Source organism: Bison bison, unplaced genomic scaffold, assembly GCF_000754665.1.
Source record: "Bison bison bison isolate TAMUID 2011002044 unplaced genomic scaffold, Bison_UMD1.0 scf7180017864452, whole genome shotgun sequence".
Taxonomy (NCBI): Eukaryota; Metazoa; Chordata; class Mammalia; order Artiodactyla; family Bovidae; genus Bison; species Bison bison.
The window spans coordinates 5,954,250-5,977,872 of NW_011495014.1; positions in this window are offsets into that span (position 1 = coordinate 5,954,250).

The following is a 23,623-nucleotide window of genomic DNA, read 5'->3' on the forward strand; positions in this document are numbered from 1 at the left end:
GCACTCAATATGCCAGCAAATTTGGAAAACTCAGCAGTGGCCACAGGACTGGAAAAGCTCAGTTTTCATTCCAATCCCAAAGAAAGGCAAAGAATGCTCAAACTACTGCACAATTGCACTCATCTCACACGCTAGTAAAGTAATGCTCAAAATTCTCCAAGCCAGGCTTCAGCAATACGTGAACTGTAAAATTCCAGATGTTCAAGCTGGTTTTAGAAAAGGCAGAGGAACCAGAGATCAAATTGCCAACATCTGCTGGATCATTGAAAAAGCAAGAGAGTTCCAGAAAAACATCTATTTCTGCTTTATTGACTATGCCAAAGCCTTTGACTGTGTGGATCACAATAAACTGTGGAAACTTCTGAAAGAGATGGGAGTATCAGACCACCTGACCTGCTTCTTGAGAAACCTGTATACAGGTCAGGAAGCAACAGTTAGAACTGGACATGGAACAACAGACTGGTTCCAAATAGGAAAAGTAGTACGTCAAGGCTGTATATTGTCACCCTGCTTATTTAACTTCTATGCAGAGTACATCATGAGAAACGCTGGGCTGGAGGAAGCACAAGCTGGAATCAAGATTGCCGGGAGAAATATCAATAACCTCAGATATGCAGATGACACCACCCTTATGGCAGAAAGAGAAGAAGAACTAAAGAGCCTCTTCATGAAAGTGAAAGGGGAGCAAGAAAAAGTTGGCTTAAAGCTCAACATTCAGAAAACTAATATCATGGCATCTGATCCCATCCCGTCATGACAAATAGATGGGGAAACAGTGGAAAATCACTGCAGATGGTGAAAAAGGAGAGGACAGAGGATGAGACGGTTGGATGGCATCATCAACTCAGTGGACGTGGGTTTGGGTAGACTCCAGCAGTTGATGGTGGACAGGTAGGCCTGGCATGCTGTGGTTCATAGAGTTGCAAAAGTCGGACATGACTGTGTGACTGAACTGACCTGAAGCCAACAACATGTACATTAGCATAGGTTAATGTCTGTTGATCTGTACAATGTTGTAATAATACAATCACTTTAGGTCCAAATATGGACTCCTTGAGACAACCCAAATTCCCAGGTTTAGTAAGTGGGCCCAGAGTTAGTAATAAACCCCCACTGAGATTGTAATAAATACCCCCTGCAGTATTATTCCAACTTATACATAGCCACTATTGCAATTGCCTTTGTCAGCTACACTTGATTACATAATCAGTCTTCCTATTCCTGTTGAGCCAAAAGAGAACTCTTCAACCTGAGAAGAAAAAATATTTTTCTTCCCAGGGATCTCACAATTGATTTTAGTATATCCCTGCTGAGTTAGGAGCAACTGTGAACTTACAAGTATGGGGTGCCACTCTTCATGCACCACCCACTGCATGGTGGTGACTGAGAGGCAGAGAAAACCCATTCACAGAGAGAGAAACTACCAATGAAATTTCTTTTTCATAATGTTCCGCTGCATATTTTCTCCTTTGGGGTTATAATGTACTCCTGATTTATTTACAATGTTGGGATTTATATCTTAAACTAACTTGAGTTCATTTCTATTAATTGCATTTTACAGTCCTAATTAATAGAGATACAACCCAAAATAAACTTAGGTTTACTTATGTTTTTAAAAAACCTTTTCAATAAGTTTGTCAATGTTAGGAATGGAATTGTAACTAAAAGGTGCTACAACACTTTTTAGAATATTGTTAACAAAAGCCAGAATGTCCAGATTAATCTATGACCAGGGATATGTCTCACAGTGATGTGGCCAGGATGGTAATTTCTGATGGTAATTTCTGAAGGCCATGTAATTTCTCAAGTTAAATTGTATTAAATGTGTCTTCACTAGATACTTCTATAATTCCATGTTCCCCTTTTAAAGACTGAGGTCATCTTATTTTTAGTCCCTTCAAGTCATTAATATTTTTCTGTTTCCTTTTCACAGAAACTTTTGATAATGAATCCTTGCTTTATTAGAGCTTGGAGCTTTTTAAAAGTTCAATTTCACTGTGAAGTCAAAGTCTTAAAATTTTCTTATGACTAAGTGATTTTTTGCTTTATTTTCATCTCATTTATTAGATAAGTTTAGCCTTACAATGGCACCCCACTCCAGTACTCTTGCCTGGAAAATCCCATGGACAGAGGAGCCTGGTGGGCTGCAGTCCATGGGGTTGCTAAGAGTAGGACATGACTGAGCGACTTCACTTTCACTTTTCACTTTCACACATTGGAGAAGGAAATGGCAACCCACTCCAGTCTTCTTGCCTGGAGAATCCCAGGGACAGGGGAGTCTGGTAGGCTGCCGTCTATGGGGTCGCACAGAGTTGGACACGACTGAAGTGACTTAGCAGCAGCAGCAAACTTTGACTTGATATTTCACATGTATATGCCTATGAATGTGTGCATTTCTGCATGGATTTATGCATGTAATAGTAACTGTCTAAAATAAATGATTATATTGAAAATAGAAGCAGGTGAAGATCATTAACTTATTAAGTAAAAATAATTTTTAATCAGGTGTAATCCATATATGAATATTGTTTTGAAGTCCAAAGCAAGTTTTTTTCTGGGGTACAGAATTTTTCCTTACTAATGATGTCTATTTTGGTTGTCTACCTGACTTTTGTTAGATTTTCTGCTGGTAAGAAATTATGCAGTTTTAGAAGAAATGGAAAAAAATATTTTAAGACAAATAATGTCACTTGTTAATTTATCCAAGCAGATGGTGATATATTTTAGTCATAAAAATTGAAAAATGGGTTTGTATTCTCTTCAAATTTTATGTTTCCTGAATAGTTTGAAAGGTTTATTATCCTTATACCTTTTAAAGGACAGTAAAACAAAACTACAAAGAAAAAAAAAAACAAAACATAGATTTGACTCTTCCAGGAAGAGCTAAGAGTATCTGTATATCACTATGGTCTTCATTGTTATTTCTCTCTTTAAGCACATATTTAAATTTGGAGCTGTATTTACTATTTAAAGTAACAGTGTAACAGAAACTGTAGGAACCCTCAAGCCATGTCATTTTACAAATCCAAACATAAAAATTGTGTTCTTGCTTGACACTAATAAGACTCACTGGGGAAAATGCAATTTTGAATTAACTGATTGTAATTTTCTTGTACCAAGCTGAGCAAACCATATATAAAAAGTAGAACTACAGTTAAAGCTTAAAGAGCATGCAAGTCAGAACAACCATTATGCGATAAATATTTTACTTGTGGAGCATGTTTTTTCATTGATTTTGAGTGCTCTGTGTAAAACATATCATGTGTGAAATATGTATAATGTATGGGAACAATTCAATTCTCTTATTATGGTTTTATCACATAAGTAGTTACCCTGGTTTTAATTTTTTAATTTACTTTTTATTAGTTTTGAATTTTATGCACATTAAATCATACTGTCTGTATCTTTTAATGTATTGCTGTTTTCCATTCAACTTTATGAATTTAAAAAAAATGTGTTAATTTGTAGATCATTTATTTTTGCTGCCAGCGATAGTATAATTTTTAAGACACATTGTTTCCAATATACTGTTAAATCCATTATACTCTTGGTAAATACTGTTTAGATTGTTTTGAAGTTTTAAATTTTATTTTTAGCATTAATGTGTTTCTGTGAACATCTTGTATATATCTCTGAGTTCTACATCTGGAATTGAAATTTCTGAATCAAAGAATATGCGTACTTTTAAATTTATTAGATAGTGTAAATCATTTTGCAAAATTATGCTACTCACAGTTTCATTCATATATGAGTTTCACTATTCTAAATCATTGTCAAGATTTAGGATTACCAATATTTTAATTATAATCTGATTGATATCAATTAAATTGATAACTGCACTGTGAAATACAGTACATATTTATGAGTTTAATTTTCTCTGATTACTAAGGAAGTTGAATAACTTTTAATATGTTTGTATGTCATTTGTTTTTTATTTTCTTTGAAATACTGTCATTTGTTCTTTTATTGAGCTTTTGACCTTTTTATTGATTTGTGGGAGTTCTTTATATATTATAAATGCTAATTCTTTGTCTTGTGTGTTTCATAATTATCTTCTTTCAGTTCTAGTTTATATTTGTATAGTTTGTATTGTTCTTTATCTCATCTTCTCATTTAATGAATATAAAGTTTCCATTTTAGTAAGGTCCAATTTATTTTTCCTTTATGTTTTGTGCTGCCTAAAAGATGATAGTTTTTTCTAAAATATAAAAAAAAATTGCTTTGGTGTTATGTTTCTAATCTTCCTGTGTGTTTTAAAGTAGCATTTATTTTTTGCTTTCATTTATTTCTGAAGGATAACAATAACCAAACCATTTACTGAATAGTTCATTCTTTCTCTACTGATCTGAATATCTAGCTTTCTCATCCCTTAAATCTACATGTTTTCCTGAATTCTACTTGTGTGCTCTCAAACTGTTGCATTGGTCTATTCATCTATTCCTACACCAAAATGGCACTGCTTTAAATGTTAGCTTTGTAATTAATATTGGTATCTAATAGGAAGCCCTCTAACTTGTTCTTTTAGGAGAATATTGGATATTTGCTATCTTTAATCTTCCAAATGTATCATAGAATTAGGTCATCATCCTTAATTAAAAAAAAAAAAAAAACTGTTGTGATTTTGACTGAAATTGCATTGTATCTATAGATCAAGTTAGATAGAATTCATATTTTTACAGAATTGATTCTTTCTACACGTGCACATGCCATGCTTCTTTATTTAGTTAGGTTCTTAAATGTGTTTCAGTAACATTTTATGGAATTTCCTGATAGCTCAGTTGGTAAAGAATGCACCTTCTATGCAGGAGACCGTGGTTTGATTCCTGGGTTGGGCAGATCCCCTGGAGAAGGGAAAAGCTACTCACTTCAGTGTTCTTGGGCTTCCGTTGTGGCTCAGCTGGTAAAGAACCTGCCTGCAATGTGGGAGACCTGGGTTTGATCCCTGGCTTGGGAAAGGATCCCTGGGTTTGATCCCTGGCTTGATCCTTTCCCCTGGAGAAGGGAAAGGCTACCCACTCCAGTATTCTGGCCTGGAAAATTCCATGGACTATATAGTTTTCTACACAGAAACATTTCTACATAAAACATTTTATTGTTTTCTACATAAAGTTCTTACACATAATTTTTAGATTTATTTATGGTACTTTACTTTCTAATGGTTTTGTTAATTTATACTATGTTATTTTGTTGCATTGATTTGTACTTTTACACCTTTGTATATTGAATTTAAAATATTTTTTAACCTAAATTTTTTTTCTTAAATTCCAACAATTGGCCAGTAATATGTAAAAATTTTCTTTGAAAGAAAGAAACAGTAAGTCTAATATTTTGCAAATAGTAAGTCTAATATTTTCTCTACTCATTGGGGAGTTATATGTTATAATCTCATTAATTTGGAAATTTTTACTTATATATATAATTTAATAAAACCTATATTTAGTAAAAATTTTTTCCCTTCTCTCAAATAATGCTAGAATTTAGAATGTTTAGACTGATTACCTACTTCCTAAAATGTTATTGTTGTACAAAATTTTTATTCTGTCTTGATTTTGTGCCAACCCCACAAAGTAGTTATTATTACAGTCTTATAGAACAAGTATATCTGTTTTAACATTTTCCTTCATGCAATTGCATTTTTCATCTCAGATCTTTCTTCTTCTTGAAAAAAGTACATACATCAAGATTTCCTTAGCTTTTTTTTTTTTGCAATTAAGAAATATTTATTTTTTAATTGAAGGATAATTGCTTTGCAGAATTTTGTTGGTTTCTGCCAAACATCAACATTCAGTCAGCCATGAGTATACGTATGTTCCCTCCCTCTTGAACCTCTAGGAGGGCGTTCCTTAGCTTTTGACTCTCAGTTTTCTTTCTTCTTCTCCCTTCTCCTCCACCCCCTCCCCTTCCTCTCTTTTTCTAAAACCAGAATTAAATGAGGGACCAAGTCAAGCAATTAACTGGAGGAAACATATTCTGGGAAAAGAGAATAATAGTTCAAAAGTCCTGAAATGGGAGCTTCTTGACAAACACTGGAAACAATATAACACTTAAAGGGGAAAAGAAGGAAAAGGGAAAACTTTTCTAGCAACTGGATCTATAGGACAGATGTGTTACTAACACTCTTTCTCAGTTGACACCAGAATGTGTTTTTTTTCTTCCAGTTTTATTTATACACAATTGACCTATAGCACTGTAAAAGTTTAAGGTACACAGCATAATGTTTGACTTATGTCCATCATGAAATGATTACCATAGTAAGTTTAATGAACATACATCATCTCATGGATATAAAGTTGAAAAAATATACCTTCTTTCCTTGTGATAAGAATGTTTAGGATTAATTTTTTCAGTCTTCTTACTGTAAAAAAAAAAAACTACTTTTTTCTTCTTTGAAGAAATTACATGTCTTTGCTGGATATTTAATTCCTTATGTACAGTTATATTGTTATTTAAATAAATCTTTTAACCTCCTTTATATATGTTTTTCTTAATAAGAAATCAGTTCAGTTATCTGTGCAATTATTGCTTTTTGGTAGTCTATTTTATACCTGGCTGCTTTAAAAATCTTTCAATTTAATTATTTCCCTTTTAACCTTGTCTTTTTTTGTTGTTGTTATTTCATGAACTTCTACATGTATTTACTGTGTATTATCTTTTCTAGAGGGTTTCCCAGGTGGCGCAGTGGTAAAGAATCCGCCTGCCAAGCAAGAGATGCGGGTTCAATCCCTGGGTCAGGAAGATCCCCTGGAGAAGGAAATGGCAACCCATTCCAGTATTCTTGCCTGGGAAATCTCATGGACAGAGGAGCTTGGTGGGCTCTAGTCCATAGGGTTGCAAAAGAGTCAAACACGACTTAGTGACTAAAAACAACAATCTTTTCTAGAAATTCTTTTCACACTTCTGCAAATCTTTACTCTCTAATTCTTCATCACATGAATAATTCTATTTTTTTTAAAATATGCTAAACATTCTTATTTATATTCTATTTTTTAAATTCTATTTTATTTTTAAACTTCACAATATTGTATTAGTTTTGCCAAACATCAAAATGAATCCGCCACAGGTATACCCATGCTCCCCATCCTGAATCCTCCTCCCTCCTCTCTCCCCATACCCTCCCTCTGGATCGTCCCAGTGCACCAGTCCCAAGCATCCAGTATCGTGCATCGAACCAGGACTGGCGACTCATTTCATACATGATATTATACATGTTTCAATGCCATTCTCCCAAATCTCCCCACCCTCTCCCTCTCCCTCTCCCACAGAGTCCATAAGACTGATTTATATTCTATTTTATGGTTTATATTTATTCAAACATCTGCAGTCTTTGTGAGTTTGATTTTGAGGTTTATTGTTTCTGCTTACTGATGCTACTGCTAAGTTGCTTCAGTCGTGTCCAACTCCGTGAGACCCCATAGATGGCAGCCCACCAGGCTCCCCTGTCCCTGGAATTATCCAGGCAAGAACGCTGGAGTGGGTTGCTATTTCCTTCTCCAACACATGAAAGTGAAAAGTGAAAGTGAAGTTGCTCGGTCGTGTCCAACTGTTAGCGACCCCATGGACTGCAGCCTGCCAGGCTCCTCCGTCCATGGGATTTTCCAGGCAGGAGTATTGTTTCTGCTTATACTCATTTATAATGTTTTTTTTTTTTTTTTTTAACCTCAGTGTGTTTTATTGCAGTGATCAGCAATACTAAAAAATGTACTAGGCAATCTGGAGGAATCCTGATACAGGCTTCCAAAGTGTTTCCTCTTAGGAGGGATCATGCTGAACACACTCCTCCAGTAGTGAGATGCAGCAATACGTGTGCAGTGTTTTGGCCCAGAAAGCTTGCATGAGACTCAGGAGTCCAGAGTTTCTATTTGGGGCCAGTCTTATAGAGTTTTTTTTTAATTGATTTTTTACTGGGGGGAAATTGCTTTACAATGTTGTGTTGGTTTCTGCCATATAACAGTGCATATCAGCCATAATTATTCCCTCTATAATATGTTCTTTGTACCTGTTTTAGTGATTTTTTAAAATTTATGAGACTGTGTCTATACATGCTATCTATGGGAATACTTTGAGGACTGGGTTAAAGATGAACCTTCCATAGAAGATTTGTATATGCTTCTACTAGGAGCCTGGAGGTTAAACTTAACATTTATCTTGAGATTTGGGGGAATCCAAATTGGAATGAATTCCAGTTCCCAAACCATATGAGTATAGAGTGATAAGTAGAAATTTTCCAAGGGAAACTTTTCCCCCCAATTTCTCTGACTTCAGTCAGAAGCAAAGAAAAAACTGGTAAGTGTTCTTTAAGTAATAGATTGTTTTTTAAGTCACTTGCAAGAGGCTCTATATTGGGGGGCATCTAGCTTCTTGAGGGTAATATCTGACCGCTGCTTAACTTTGGTCCTGCTTTCCCAGGTGGTGCCAGGAAGATCAGTAAACAGCCTGAAAACAAAGATATCGAGACTTCCTTACTACTTCTTTCCTTAGGAAACCTCTTATTTTCCTACTCTCTTAGATAGCCTTGTTTGTTTTTTAATATTTTATCAAAGATTTTGTTTGTTTTTCTCTGCTGCAGAATCTTTCTTTTTTAAAAAAAAATTTATTTATTTTAATTGGAGGCTAATTACTTTACAATATTGTATTGGCTTTGCCATACATCAACATGAATCCGCCACGGGTGTACACGTGTTCCCTATCCTGAACCCCCCTCCCACCTCCCTCCCCATACCATCCCTCTGGGTCATCCCAGTGCACCAGCCCCAGGCATCCTGTATCCTGCATCGAACCTGGACTGGTGATTCCTTTGCCTGCTTAAGTTCTATATTATGAGAAGTTAAAATGCATAGTTGTTCTTTCTCTTTCTACAAAATTGAGGCCATTTATTTGTATAGAAGTTTACAAGTTTAAGCAGAACATGGTTCTGGTGCCATCCTGGTTTGGTTCAATATTGTGCTTTGGGTATTCATTAGTAGTATGATCTTAGAAAAGTTATTGAAACTACTTTTACCTTAGTTTCCTTGTAGGGTTAATAATCATACCAATCTATAGGATTATTAAGTTAAATGAATTTAATAATTAGAGTGGTAACTTACACATAGTATGTACTCAGTAAATAATAATAGTATCATTGTTATTTCTGATAAAGTGAAAAAAAATAATGTTGTTTTCTTGCTAGATTTGTTTGCATAGTTTGGGCTGGTTAAGTTAAGATAGGGAAAATTAATAAAATTTGACTTGTAGAATGAGTTAAAGATGAGGGTCTTATATTTAGAAAATAGTAATAAAGGGTATACCTTGGGAAAGGATTCCTGTCTCAAATTGGTTCTCAGCTTCCTTCCCTGATGGATCAGATGGTCAAGAATCCAACTGCAATGTAGAACACGTGGGTTCTATTCCTGGATCAGGAAGATCCCCTGGAGAAGGAATGGCCACCCTCTCCAGTATTCTGGCCTGGAGAATTCCATGGACAGAGGAGCCTGGTGGGCTACAATAACGGGGCCACAAAAAGTCAGAAAAAGCCAAGTGACTAACACTTTTACTTTTTACTCCCCTTAAGGGCCAAACCATTGATGTTCATGGCAGTAGGCTCACAGTGCAAAGTTACGAAAACTTCTTGATAAAAATAATTTGCATCTTTGTTTAAAAGGTTTATTTTCAGAACTCTTCTTTAGATATTAAACGTAGAAGCAACCTGAAAGAGGGAATTCTTAACAGTCCTCATTTTTCAGAAATTTCTACTTCTAGTCAGATAACAGAGGTTCTGAGAAGGCTATTCCTGTATCTGTTAAATCTCAAATGTCTTCAGCCTCTAATCATCTTTATACCAACTCTGGAGTTACAAGTGGCTCCTCACAGGCCCTAGGAAAAACCAATGGCATTAGATACTAAAATAAAATGCAGCTTGTAATCTAGTTTTGATTTCAGTAAGATAAAATTCTCAAAAGCATTTTGAGATTAAATAACAAATCCAATTGCAGCTAAATAATATTCTAAGGTATAATTTTGACTCTCCTTTTGGTATTTACATTTTAGTTGCATGCATACATGCTAAGTCACCTCAGTTGTGTCCACCTCTTTTGCAACCCCTTGGCCTGTGGCCTGCCTCTGTCCATGGGATTCTCCATGCAGGAATACTGGAGTGGGTTGCCATGCCCCTCCTCCAGGAGATCTTCTGGACCCAGGGATCGAAGCCATGCCTCTTATGTCTCTTGCATTGGCAGACAGGTTCTTTACCACTAGCGCCACTTATGTCCTCTAAATGCATCTAGCAAGATCAATAATGCTTTCTTAAACCCTCTTGTACCATAGCACAATTTTCTCTTCTGTAATATCCCTCATACTGACCTCATTTTACCTCCTTATGGATATGTTAAAAGTAAACATCTTTAGTGACTTTACTTGGAAGTTGTGTGCCATACAGAGAGTGAGCTCACAAATACAGAATAGCCAGACTAGCTCCTATCATGTCACAGGGTGGTTGAATCCAGTGTGAATAACAAAGCTTGTCTTCTTTCACATTGTGGACAGCTTTGTGAAGAGATAAATTGTACTAGATTTCCACAACTCATAATTGGAGAAATGTCTCATGTATATAAGAAAAACAGCTCTACTCTCTGACATAAAGATAAACCTTCTGGTTTCTTGTTCAGTTGCTAAGTTGTATCTGACTCTGCAACCCAATGGACTGCAGCACGCCAGGCTTCCCAGTCCTTCACCATCTCCTGGAGTTTACTCAAACTCATGTTCATTGAGTAGGTGATGCCATCCAGCCACCTCATCCTTTGTCACGCCCTTCTCCTCCTGCCCTCAATCTTTCCCGGCATCAGGGTCTTTTCCAGTGAGTCAGCTCTTCACATCAGGTGGCCAAAGTATTGCAGCTTCAGTTTCAGCATCAGTCCTTCCAGTGTATATTCAGGGTTGGATTCTATCTAATACATGTTCCTGATTGTACTTCACCAACTGCTTATGAGTTGAAGTTTTCACCATGGCTCTGTCACATTATTTAAAAATTTAGGTCTATAAGGCACCAGGTACAGATATATTAAAACACTCAGTTGAAAATATGTTCCCAAACCAATAAGAAAGAATACACTTTAGATATTTTCAGCCTATTTACTGATTCCCTAGTGGCTCAGTTGGTTAAGAATCCTCTTGCAATGCAAGAAACTGCCTGCCAATGTAGGATATCTGGGTTCGATCCCTGGGTGAGGAAGAACCCTTGGAGAAGGAAATGGCAAACCACTCCAGTATTCTTGTCTGGATAATTCTGTGGACAGAGGAGCCTAGTGGGCTACAGTGGGCTACCCTAGTGGGCTACACGGGATTGCAAAGAGTCAGACATGACTTAAAGACTAAACTACAACCAACACCGTGTATATTAATTGAAAAATGGATAAGAAGATGTGGTTCCTGCCCTTCTCATTAATGTAATCCTGCTTCCCGGGTCCATACCCCCAATCAACACTAACAGAAAAGAAAAAAATAGAAATGACTTTTAATAGAAAGTACCTTATTTTCTCCATACATTGAGTCAATTCTGACTATTGAGTGTATCCCTATGGCTCTTTCGTATCTAGCATTGTGAGTTCTGAGTAATGAGCAATTAGACTTCAACAATGGGATTCCAGAACATAATGGACAATATGCCAGGTATTTAGTTTCAGTATCTTCATTTCTATTCACATCTCTATGTACTGTGTGATTTTTGCCTTAATTTAATTTTAGTACCATTATTGTGTCTTCTGTTTAATTTTTTTATAGCTTGCTATAATTAAGCTTTTATTTGGAAGTCATTTTAAAACCACTGCATCGTTGTCATGGAATTGTTGGTAATATGTGATTACATTATGTTGTATTTTGCCAGGACACTCTTGTAAATGAAGCATTATCCTCAGAGATTTTCTTGGCTGAAAATGTAAGTAATTAAAAATGTAAACAAATATTATCTGTTACATATGCTGCAATAATAAATACTTCAGTATAATACAAGTTAATGTCTCTTTTGGGATACAATTTAATCCTCCTACAACATGTTTTATAAATGGACAAATAAACAGTTAAGTACTTAATACCTTATCTACTATGGTATGCAGATACCCAGGGCTTTTATATGCTTCTCTCTTTGCGTATTTATGCATTTCTTAAGAGGCATTATCAAGAATCTTTTAGCATTATTGTTATTTTATAGCAATGCCAGCTGTGAAGATGTGAAAATTCAATTGAAACCTCCCAATTAACATCTAGTATAAATGATAGCCTAAGAAAATGGGCACTTTTTGTCTATAGATTTTAGGACAAAAGTTACTACATCCTGTAAAAAAGGTGTACAACTTTTACTCATTAACTTATTTCTTAGAAATTATCCTAAAATAGTTGAAGTGCATGCAAAAGAGAGTGTACATAATTTTCATCATTTTATTATTGTCAAAATATTATAAATAACCTAAGTATATATCTGCAGAGAATTGGTTTAGAAGAATATAATAAATTCATTGAATGGAATGCTATGCAACCATTAGAAATCAAATTGAAGGACTTCCCTGGTGGTCCAGTGGCTAGGGCTCCATGCTCCCAGTGCAGGGGGCCCAGATTTGATCCCTGGTCAAGGAACTATATCCCACACTGCAACTAAGACCTGGCACAGTCAAATAAATAAATAGAAATAAATATTATTTTAAAAAAATCAAATTGATTGAAAAAAATAAAATCAAAAAGCAAGTGACATGATAACATAAGTTTATGTTTATGGATAAATAATAGCAATTAAAGATAGACTTAACCAAAAACAGCATTCCAATGATTATTTATATTTGTTAAAAAAGAACTCATGTTGGGGTTCTTATAAGCAGTATCTATTGTATATTACTGATTATGTCCTTACTAAAAGAAACCATCTAAAGAAAATTATTAGATTAGCTAGTTGAATAGACTGATTTTTTAAAAAACAAATTGAAATATTTGGTATAGATAAATAGCTTGAACTTTTTCAGAACCTGTTCCCAGCCTTTAAATAATATACATGAAATGATATATTGTACTAAAAATCTAGGCAACTGAATTAAAATCAGATCTTTTTAAAGGAGGTACAATATCAAAGAAATTCCTAAGTTTGGTTAAAATAGAACATGGTTTTTAACTTTGCCCAGGTGAGGATATTATCAAATATTATCAATATTTTTCTTCAAATAACCATAAAACTAGATAAAAAACAACTATTTCAGCACACAGAAAATTGACAATTGCCATAAAACAATGAGAAGAATTTATGCTTAAAAATGTGCTGAGTTTTGGGCAGTATTATTTTGAATCTATAGCATTCTGGCTGAGGTATTTTCCTGTCTTTCCCCACCCCCACCAGCTACCCTCGCTGGGATAAGATGTTTTTGGCAGATTCTTTGTAGTACACTAAATTTAGCGTGGCGGGTGGTACCTACCCCCAGCAGCACTGTTCGTAGACATGACTTCACTGAAGACAGGTGAAGAGGGGAGGGTCAGTGATTCAGTGCACTTAGCCTATGTTTGCCAGTCAAGCACAGTTTAATTCTGTTGACTTTTATACATGCTCTATGGAGACTGGAGAAGCTCCAAGATATTCATACACTTCTGGCCAACCCAGAGGCTGTGCACATGCACATAGGAGACCTGAACGAGCCCACGTAGAAGGTAAAACCTGGAAAGTGAAGTGAAGTCGCTCAGTCACATCTGACTCTTTGTGACCCCATAGACTAGCCTACCAGGCTCCTCCGTCCATGGGATTTTCCAGGCAATAGTACTGGAGTGGATTGCCATTTCCTTCTCCAGGGGATCGTCCCAACCCAGGGCTCAAACCCGGGTGTCCCGCATTGTAGACAGATGCTTTACTGTCTGAGCCACCAGGGAAGTTGAAGTAGATTGTAAATATTCTCACAAAAAAAAAAAAAGAAAGAAAGAAAGAAAAGAAACGATAATTATGTGATGTGATGGAGATGTTAGCTAATGCTATAGCAGTAATCATTTTGCAGTGTATCAAATTAAGGTGCTATATGCCTTAAACTTACACTGTGTTATATGTCAATTATATCTCAGTAAAGCCGAAAAAAAATGTCCTGAAATCTGGAAATGACACAGACATATCAGTAAAGAATGATAGCCATACTAGCTAATCACTGATGGATCAGATTGGGATTCTCAATAAGTAGATATATATGTACACACACAGGTATATATTAAGTAGATGTATATATGTACATATCTAATATGTGTGTATTATGTATACCTATATAATACACATACACATATTTTAGAAATTCTGGAGTTGAGAATTGTAATTGAAATGAAAAACTCAGTAAACAGTTCAACAGCAGACTCATGATGGCAGAAAAAAAAATAAGTGAATCAAGGTAAATCAAGGAAATTATATCTGAAAAGGAAAATAAAAAAGAATGAACAGTTTTAAAGACCTCTGGGTCAACATAAGGTGTACAATGTATATATATTCAAAGCCATCAGAATCCTAGAAGGACAGAAGAGAGAGAAAGGGCAAAAAAAATAATTGAAGAAATAATCAAATTTGATGAAAAACGTGATCTATACACCCAAGAAGATCAACAAAGCCCAAGAAGGATGAGTAAAACAGGTAGTTTTAGAAGATGTGACATATATACACATCATAAATTTTTGAAAGATAAAAGAGAAAGCAACTGAAGAAAGAGACAACATATCACATATATGGGAGAATAATGACCATTAACAACTAACTTCTCATCAGAAACAGTGGAGGCCCAAAGTATGGAATAACGTATACAAAATGCTGAAAGAAAAAGCGAGGAAACAAAAACAAATGTAAATCTGTCAACCAAAAATTCAATATCCAGCAAAAACAGTATTCAAAATAAAAGCATGGGGAGGGTATAGTAGACATACTCCCTCTCCATACTGCTGAAAATCTAGAAATCATGTATAAAATAAACATTAAAAGAATTTGAAAACTGTAAACAACAAGGCACCTGCTTGGAGATTTTATGCCCTAAGGAATAGTGTCCCATGTGGTTGCTTTATATCTCTCAGGATGAGTGACAAAGAAGGTGACAAGGAATGACATTAGTCTCAATAGAAAACTTCTCTTTCCAGACAAAAAACCAAGAAGGGGGAAGTCTGGTAAGACACAAATACTTTTACACCGCACCCACACCACTCCAAACACTATTCCCATCATAGCCAGTAGAAGTCAAGCAAAGAATCCAGACTTTCCCCGTTGCCAGCATGTAATGAGGTACCCAACATTTCCCCTTGCTCTGAGGTGGTATCAGAGAAACACTGTTAGGGAGCTGGGACTTTCATCCCCATGGGATGATAAGGAGGCCCTTCACCTCAGTGAAGGTGAAAGACAGCATAGGTAGCAATAACAAGGTGCCCTTTCCCCTTCCCAATATGGTGTATCAGTGCGGGTCCAGTTAGAAGCCTGAATTCATACTTGTGCCCAGTGGTAATAAAGAGCCCTCCCTTTCAAGAATCACTGGAGTCAGAGTGGAGAAGAAGTACTTGGGCCTGTAGGAAGAAGGTGGTGCCTTTTCCCCTGTCAAATCATTGTAGGAGGTCTGCTAAAACACAGATTTAAATAAGACCAAAAGTATTATATAATAATTCACAAAATGTTTAGGTTTAGACTGTAAGTTACTTATACAAATAAAAAGGTAGATGTCAACCTGAATAAGAAAAGATGATCTTAATTGATGATAACACCAAGATGACACAGATGTGAGCAGTGTCTGAATAATTTTTAAAAAGTTAACCAAAAATACTTCAACTAGCAATTATGAACTTGCTTGAGACAAATTAAAAAATGGGAAATCTCATCAAAGATATAGACTCAGAAAACAAATATAAGAACCAAACAGAAATTTTAAATCATTTAGGACATTTTACAACATTGTACAAAAAAAAAATCACTATAACTAAAATGAAAATTCAATAAATGAGCTCAACAGTAGGAAGGAGAGAACAGAAGAATCGGCTTGAGGACAGCAAAACAGAAACTATTGAATCTGAACAATAAAGAAAATAGACTGAAAAAAATGAACAGAATCTTAAAAAAAATTTACTGTAACAAAAGATCTAACATTTGCATCATTGTAGCCTGAGAGTGAGGAGATAAATTAATGTATCTGAAAAAGCATTTAAAAAATAATAGCTTAAAATTTCCCACATTTTGTAAGGGACAAACTACAGATTCAAGAGCTGAGCAAACTGCAAACAAGATAAACTCAAGTAAATCAATGGAAAGACACACCTTTGTCAAATTTCTGAAATCTGAAAGAAAAAATTCTTGAATGCAGCCAGAGAGAAATCATACAATTCCTAGAGGGAAGAAACAAACCAAATGATAGTGACTTTCTCAAAAGAAACCATGGAAGTCAGAGGAAGAGGCACAATATTTTTCAAAGAGCTGAAAGAATAGACCTGTCGACTCAAAATTTTGTATTCAGTTACAATTTTTCCTTTACAAATAAAGGGTAAATTTAAAAATTCTGAGATTCTGAGAAAACCCTATCCTAAATGAATAGTTAAAAGAAGTTCTCTAAGTGGAAAGAAAGTGATAAAAGAAAGAACCTTGGAACATTAAGAAAGAAGAAAAGACAACAGATGAAACAAAATTAGTAACAAATTTTCCTAATTGAATTTTCTAAATTATGTTAGATGATTTAGGGAAAATTTATAATTCTATCTAATATAATTGCATTAAATAAAAATCACCAAATGCAACAATTAAAAGATAGATTGGTAGAGTGGATAAAAGAAACATAATCAAATTATATGCTATCTACAATAATCTCATTTTAAATATATTCATATAGTTGAGATAAAATAAAAGAATGGAAACAGATAAATCATGCAAACAGTAGTCAAAGGAAAGCAAGAATAGGTAATATCAAGTAAAGTGGATTTCAGAACAAAGCAAATTGCCTGGAAGAGATAAAAATATTAATGATAAAAGGGTAACCCCAACAAGAAAAATATTATTCCTAAGTATGAATAGATCAAACACAAAAAATTACATGTGAAATAAAAAGTAATAAAACTGAAAGGAGAAATATCCAAATTTAGAATTATACTTGGAGATTTTAACACTCTCAACAAACAATAAAAAGACTAAAGATAAACATAAGCTATAAAAGAGTTCAAAAACATGATCAACCAATAGGATCTAGTTGATATTTATAGAATGCTGCACCCAACAACTAATATACCTTCAGGTGTCCTCAAAACATATACCAAGATAGACTATATCCTTCAGAACATATACCAAGATGGACCATATCCTGGGCAATAAATATATCTATTTCAACAATTTAAAATAATTGAAATCACACAGAGATTTTGACCACAGTGTTAGATATAAGTAATGGAAGGATAACAGGAATATTGCCAAACACTTGAAAAATAAAACTCACACTTCAAAAAAATGTATAGTTCAAACAAGAATTTTCAATATAAATATAAAATAGTCCATTAAATTGAATGAAAATGAAAACACAGAATATCAAATTTTGAGGCAGCAACTAAAGCAGTGCTGAGAGGGAAATTTTTGCTTACATTAGAAAAGAAGAAATTTACGACCTAAGTTCTCCCATAGAGAAACTAGGAAAAAATATATAATCTAAGCTCTTCTATTAAAAAACTAGAAAACTAGGATCAAAATAGTCTCAAAGCAAGCAGAAAGGAAATAATAAAGAGCATGTATCAATGAAATGGAAAAAATAAAATCAATAAAACAAATAATGCTTCTTTGAAAAAACCAATATATTTGACCAACCTTTTGCTGGACTGACAAAAAAAAAAAAAAAAAGAGAGAACTAAAATTGTTAATATTAGGAATGAAATCAGGCATGTTATTACAGGCCTTTCAAATAGCAAAAGCATAATAAGAGAGTACTATAAGATATTAAGAAGAGGTGGCAAGAATACACAGAAGAACTATACAAAAAAGAGCTTCATGACCCAAATATTTATAATGGTGTGATCACTCACTTAGAGCCAGACATCCTGGAATGTGAAGTCAAGTGGGCCTTAGAAAGCATCACTAGGAACAAAGCTAGTGGAGGTGATGGAATTCCAGTTGACCTATTTCAAATACTGAAAGATGATGCTGTGAAAGTGCTGCACTCAGTATACAAGCAAATTTGGAAAACTCGGCAGTGGCCACAGGACTGGAAAAGGTCAGTTTTCATTCCAATCCCAAAGAAAGGCAATGCCAAAGAATGCTCAAACTACCGCACAATTGCACTCATCTCACACACTAGTAAAGTAATGCTCAAAATTCTCCAAGCCAGGCTTCAGCAGTACGTGAACTGTGAACTCCCTGATGTTCAAGCTGGTTTTAGAAAAGGCAGAGGAACCAGAGATCAAATTACCAACACCTGCTGGATCATGGAAAAAGCAAGAGAGTTCCAGAAAAACATCTATTTCTGCTTTATTGACTATGCCAAAGCCTTTGACTGTGTGGATCACAATAAAGTGTGGAAAATTCTTCAAGAGATGGGAATACCAGACTACCTGACCTGCCTCTTGAGAAACCTGTATGGAGGTCAGGAAGCAACAGTTAGTACTAGCCATGGAACAAGAGACTGGTTCCAAATAGGAAAGGGAGTTCGTCAAGGCTGTATATTGTCACCCTGCTTATTTAACTGCTATGCAGAGTACATCATGAGAAATGCTGGGCTGGAGGAAGCACAAGCTGGCATCAAGATTGCTGGGAGAAATCTCAGTAACCTCAGATATGCAGATGACACCTCCCTTATGGTGGAAAGTGAAGAGGAACTAAAAAGCCTGTTGATGAAAGTGAAAGAGGAGAGTGAAAAAGTTAGTTTAAAGCTCAACATTCAGAAAACTGAGATCATGGCAACTGGTCCCATCACTCCATGGCGAATAGATGAGGAAACAGTGGAAACAGTGTCAGACTTTATTTTTTGGGGCTCCAAAATCACTGCAGATGGTGATTGCAGCCATGGAATTAAAAGACGCTTACTCCTTGGAAGGAAAGTTATGACCAACCTAGATAGCATATTGAAAAGCTGAGATATTACTTTGCCAACAAAGGTCTGTCTAGTCAAGGCTATGGTTTTTCCAGTGGTCATGTATGGATATGAGAGTTGGACTGTAAAGAAAGCTGACCACCAAAGAATTGATGCTTTTGAACTGTGGTGTTGGAGAAGACTCTTGAGAGTCCCTTGGACTGCAAGGAGATCCAACCAGTCCATTCTAAAGGAGATCACTCCTGGGTGTTCTTTGGAGGGACTGATGCTAAAGCTGAAACTCCAATATTTTGGCCACCTCATTTGAAAAGTTGACTCATTGGAAAAGACCCTGATGCTGGGAGGGATTGGGGGCAGGAGGAGAAGGGGACGACAGAGGATGAGATGGCTGGATGGCATCACCAACTCGATGGGTATGAGTTTGGGTAAAATCCGGGAGTTGGTGATGGACAGGGAGGCCTGGTTTGCTGTGATTTTTGGGGTTGCAAAGAGTCGGACACAACTGAATGACTGAACTGACCTGAACTGCATTGATGTATATCTCTACAAATATAAAACTGATTCATTTAGGTGAAATAGACTAATTCCTCAGAAAATATAAACTGCCATTACTAGTATAAAACAGATCATTTCAATAGTTCTGTAACTATTAAGGAAGCTGAATTTACAATTAAACTTCCTGAAAAAGAACTCTCTATTTTTACTGGTTTCACTGGAGAATTCTACTAAATATTTAAAAAGGACTTGTCAACAATTTCACACAATAAATGCTAGAAAATATAAGAAGAAGGAACTTATATCAATTCATTTTATGAAGCTCATAATACCCTGATAGCAAAATCAGATAAAGATAGTACAAAAAGAAAACTAGAGACCAAAATCTTTTATGAACTTTGACTTAAAATCTTCATAAAATATTAGCCAATTGACCTATCAATGTGTAAAAGAATAAATGTGTAAAACAGAACAAGACTAAGTGGTGTTATAAAAGTATGCAACACCGATTCAACACTCAAAAAAGTCAGTGTAATCCACCATGTCAATAAACTAAAAAGAAAAATATTACTACCTCAATTGATGCAGAAAAAGTATTAAACAAAAATTCATTAGTTATCATAAAACCTCTCAGCAAAAGAAGAGTAGAGGTAACGTCTTCAATCTAATAAAGAATATTTACAAAATAATATAGCAAACGTTTTCAATTATGATGAAAAGCTGCCTATTTAACCCTTAACATCAACAAAGCAAGGGTATCTATCTAGTTTTATCACTTTTATTCCACATAATGGTAAAATATCTAGGTACTACAATAAGACAACACAAAGAAATAAAAGGTGCACATCTGACCTTATTTGCAGATGACATAATAGTTTGCAGAGAAGATCCCAAGGAATCTACAAAACAAAAGCCTGTGAATAATAAGTGAGTTCAGCAAGGTTGGGGAATACAAGATCAACATTCAAACATCAAGTAAATTGTTTATAATACTAACAATGAATATGAGGAAACTGAAATTTAAAACATAATACATTTACAATTCCTCATAAAGAAAATGAAATGTGTAAATGAAATGTTTGTATATAAATGTGTATATCTAACACATGTATCTGGAGGAGGACACACATCCCACTCCAGTTATATTCTTGCCTGGAGAATCCCCATGGACAGAGGTGCCTGGCAAGTTGCAGTCCATGGGGTTGCAAAGAGTCGGACACAATGGAGCGACTAAGCACAACACATGTATAAGATTTGTATAATGATGATTCAGAGCTCATGAAAAAAATCAAGAGCTAAATAAATGGAGAGACATAGATGTTTATGGATTGATGACTCAATGTAATTCGGATGTCAGTACTCCCCAGATTGCTCCACGTGGCCAGTGTGATTCGTATTAAAATCCCAGCAATAGCTTTTGTGTATACAGATAAGTTAATATCCAAATTTATATAAAAAGGCATGTTGTTGTTCAGTTGCTCAATTGTGTCTGATCTTTTGCGACCTAATGAAGTGCAGCATGCCAGGCTTCCCTGTCTTTTGTCATCTCCAAAAATTTGCTTAAACTCATGTCCATGGAGTTGGTTATGCCATCCTACCATCTCATACTTTGTCACCCCCTTCTCCTCCTGCCTTCAATCTTTCCCAGCATTAGGGTCTTTTCTAATGAGTTAGGTGACCAAAGTATTGGAGCTTCAGCTTCAGCACCAGTCCTTCCAATGAATATTCAGAGTTGATTTCGTTTAGGATTGACTGGTTGGATCTCCTTGCAGTCCAAGGGGCTCTCAAGAGTCTTCTCCAACACCACAGTTCAAAAGCATCAGTTCTCCAATGCTCAGCTTTCTTTATGGTCCAACTCTTACATCCGTACATGACTACTAGAAAAACCATAGCTTTGAGTATATGGACCTTATCTATCTATCTATATATAGAGAGAGTGCCAAAACAATATTAAAAAGTAAAGATGAAGTGGGTGAGTCATGAACCTTAAGTGATATTAAGGTTACATAAATATCGATATATAACTATAGTTGTCATGACAGTATGGAATTAGTGGTTGGATAGATACATAGAACAATTGAACAGAATGGAGAACCAGGGAAAAAGTCCCACAAACATGTTCAACTGATTTAACAAAGGTACAAAAACAATGTAATTCAACAGAGAATGGTACATATTTCAATAATGATGATAGAACAGTTGCAAAAAAAAAAAAAACCCTAAGCTTTTACTCCTTTTACAAAAGATAGCCCAAAATATATTATAGAATGCAAAATGAAAAACTATGAAACTTTAACAAAAAAAAAGAGAAAATCTCATTCAGATCAGATCAGATCAGATCAGTCGCTCAGTCGTGTCTGACTCTTTGTGACCCCATGAATCGCAGCACGCCAGGCCTCCATGTCCATCACCAACTCCCAGAGTTCACTCAAACTCACGTCCATTGAGTCAGCGATGCCATCCAGCCATCTCATCCTCTGTCGTCCCCTTCTCCTCCTGCCCCCAATCCTTCCCAGCATCAGAGTCTTTTCCAATGAGTCAACTCTTTGCATGAGGTGGCCAAAGTACTGGAGTTTCAGCTTTAGCATCATTCCTTCCAAAGAAATCCCAGGGCTGATCTCCTTCAGAATGGACTGGTTGGATCTCCTTGCAGTCCAAGGGACTCTCAAGAGTCTTCTCCAGCACCACAGTTCAAAAGCATCTTATCTAGAGCTAAATAAAGAGTTGCTAGACTTGACATCAAAAGCACTATCCATAAAAAGAAAGATTGATATTTTAGATTTCATCAGAATTGCTTTCTGAAAGACTAAATCAAGAGAACAAGAAGATAGCTTCAGACTGGATGAAAATATTTGCAAAGCATTCCAGTTAACAGTTTCACAACTTCTTATAAAATTAAATGTACATTTACCTTGAGATTGGAAGAATTACACTTTGGGGCGTTAATCCAGAGGAATAAAAGCCTATGTTCATACAAATACCTGTATATGAAAGTTCATAGCAAGTTTATTAATAAAATCTCCCAGCTGAAAACAATCCAGGAGTCCTTCAATAGGTAAATAACTAAACAAGCTAAGGTATGTAAAGACCATGGAATTCTACTTAACAATAAAAAAAAATGAAATATAGATACTCACAACAACATGTTGCAATTTCTAAGAACTTATACTGACTAAAAAAGCCAATCCAGAAAGTTTACATATTGTATTATTCCATTTATATACATTTTGAAAAGACCAAATTTCAGTAATGGAAAACAGATTCATGGTTTCCAGGTGTTAGGGCATGATGGGAGGAAGGAGGAAATTGGATGTAGTTATAAAGTCGCTAAGAGTCGGACATGACTGAGCGACTTCACTTTCACTTTTCACTTTCATGCATTGGAGAAGGAAATGGCAACCCACTCCAGTGTTCTTGCCTGGAGAATCCCAGGGACGGGGGAGCCTGGTGGGCTGCCGTCTATGGGGTCGCACAGAGTCGGACACGACTGAAGTGACTTAGCATAGCATATAAAATGGTAACACATGTGATCCTTGTTGTGATGAAACTATTCTATAACTTAACTGTGATGCTTGACACACAACTGATGTATGAAATATACACACACACACATACAACACAAATGAGTGTAACTAAAATAGGGACATCAGAATAAGATAGGTGGATTATATCAATGTCAACACTCTAGTTGTTATACTGTAATATAGTTTTGTAAGACATTATCAGTAGAAATTGCACAAAGGGTATGAGCATCTTTTTGTATTATTTTGTACAAATGCTTGTGAATCTACAATGATGTCAGTATAACATCAGCAAGTTATACCACAATCAAGTGGAGTTTACTCCAGTGATGCAAAGCTGGTTTAATATTCAAACTATCAGTGGAATCTACCATATTAGCAGGCTAAAAAAGTAAAATCACATAATCACATCAATCAAGACAAGCCACAGACAGAAAGAAAATTAGGCAAGTTATATGTATCTAGGAAGTCAGGGGAAAATATGTTTTCATTTATACTACTCTGGAAGGATATTTAAAAAGGAACATGATGTCACTTCCATGTCAGTAAAGCAAGATATTTCATAAAACATAGCTGTACTCCTTTTTACCATCAGGACCAGATTAT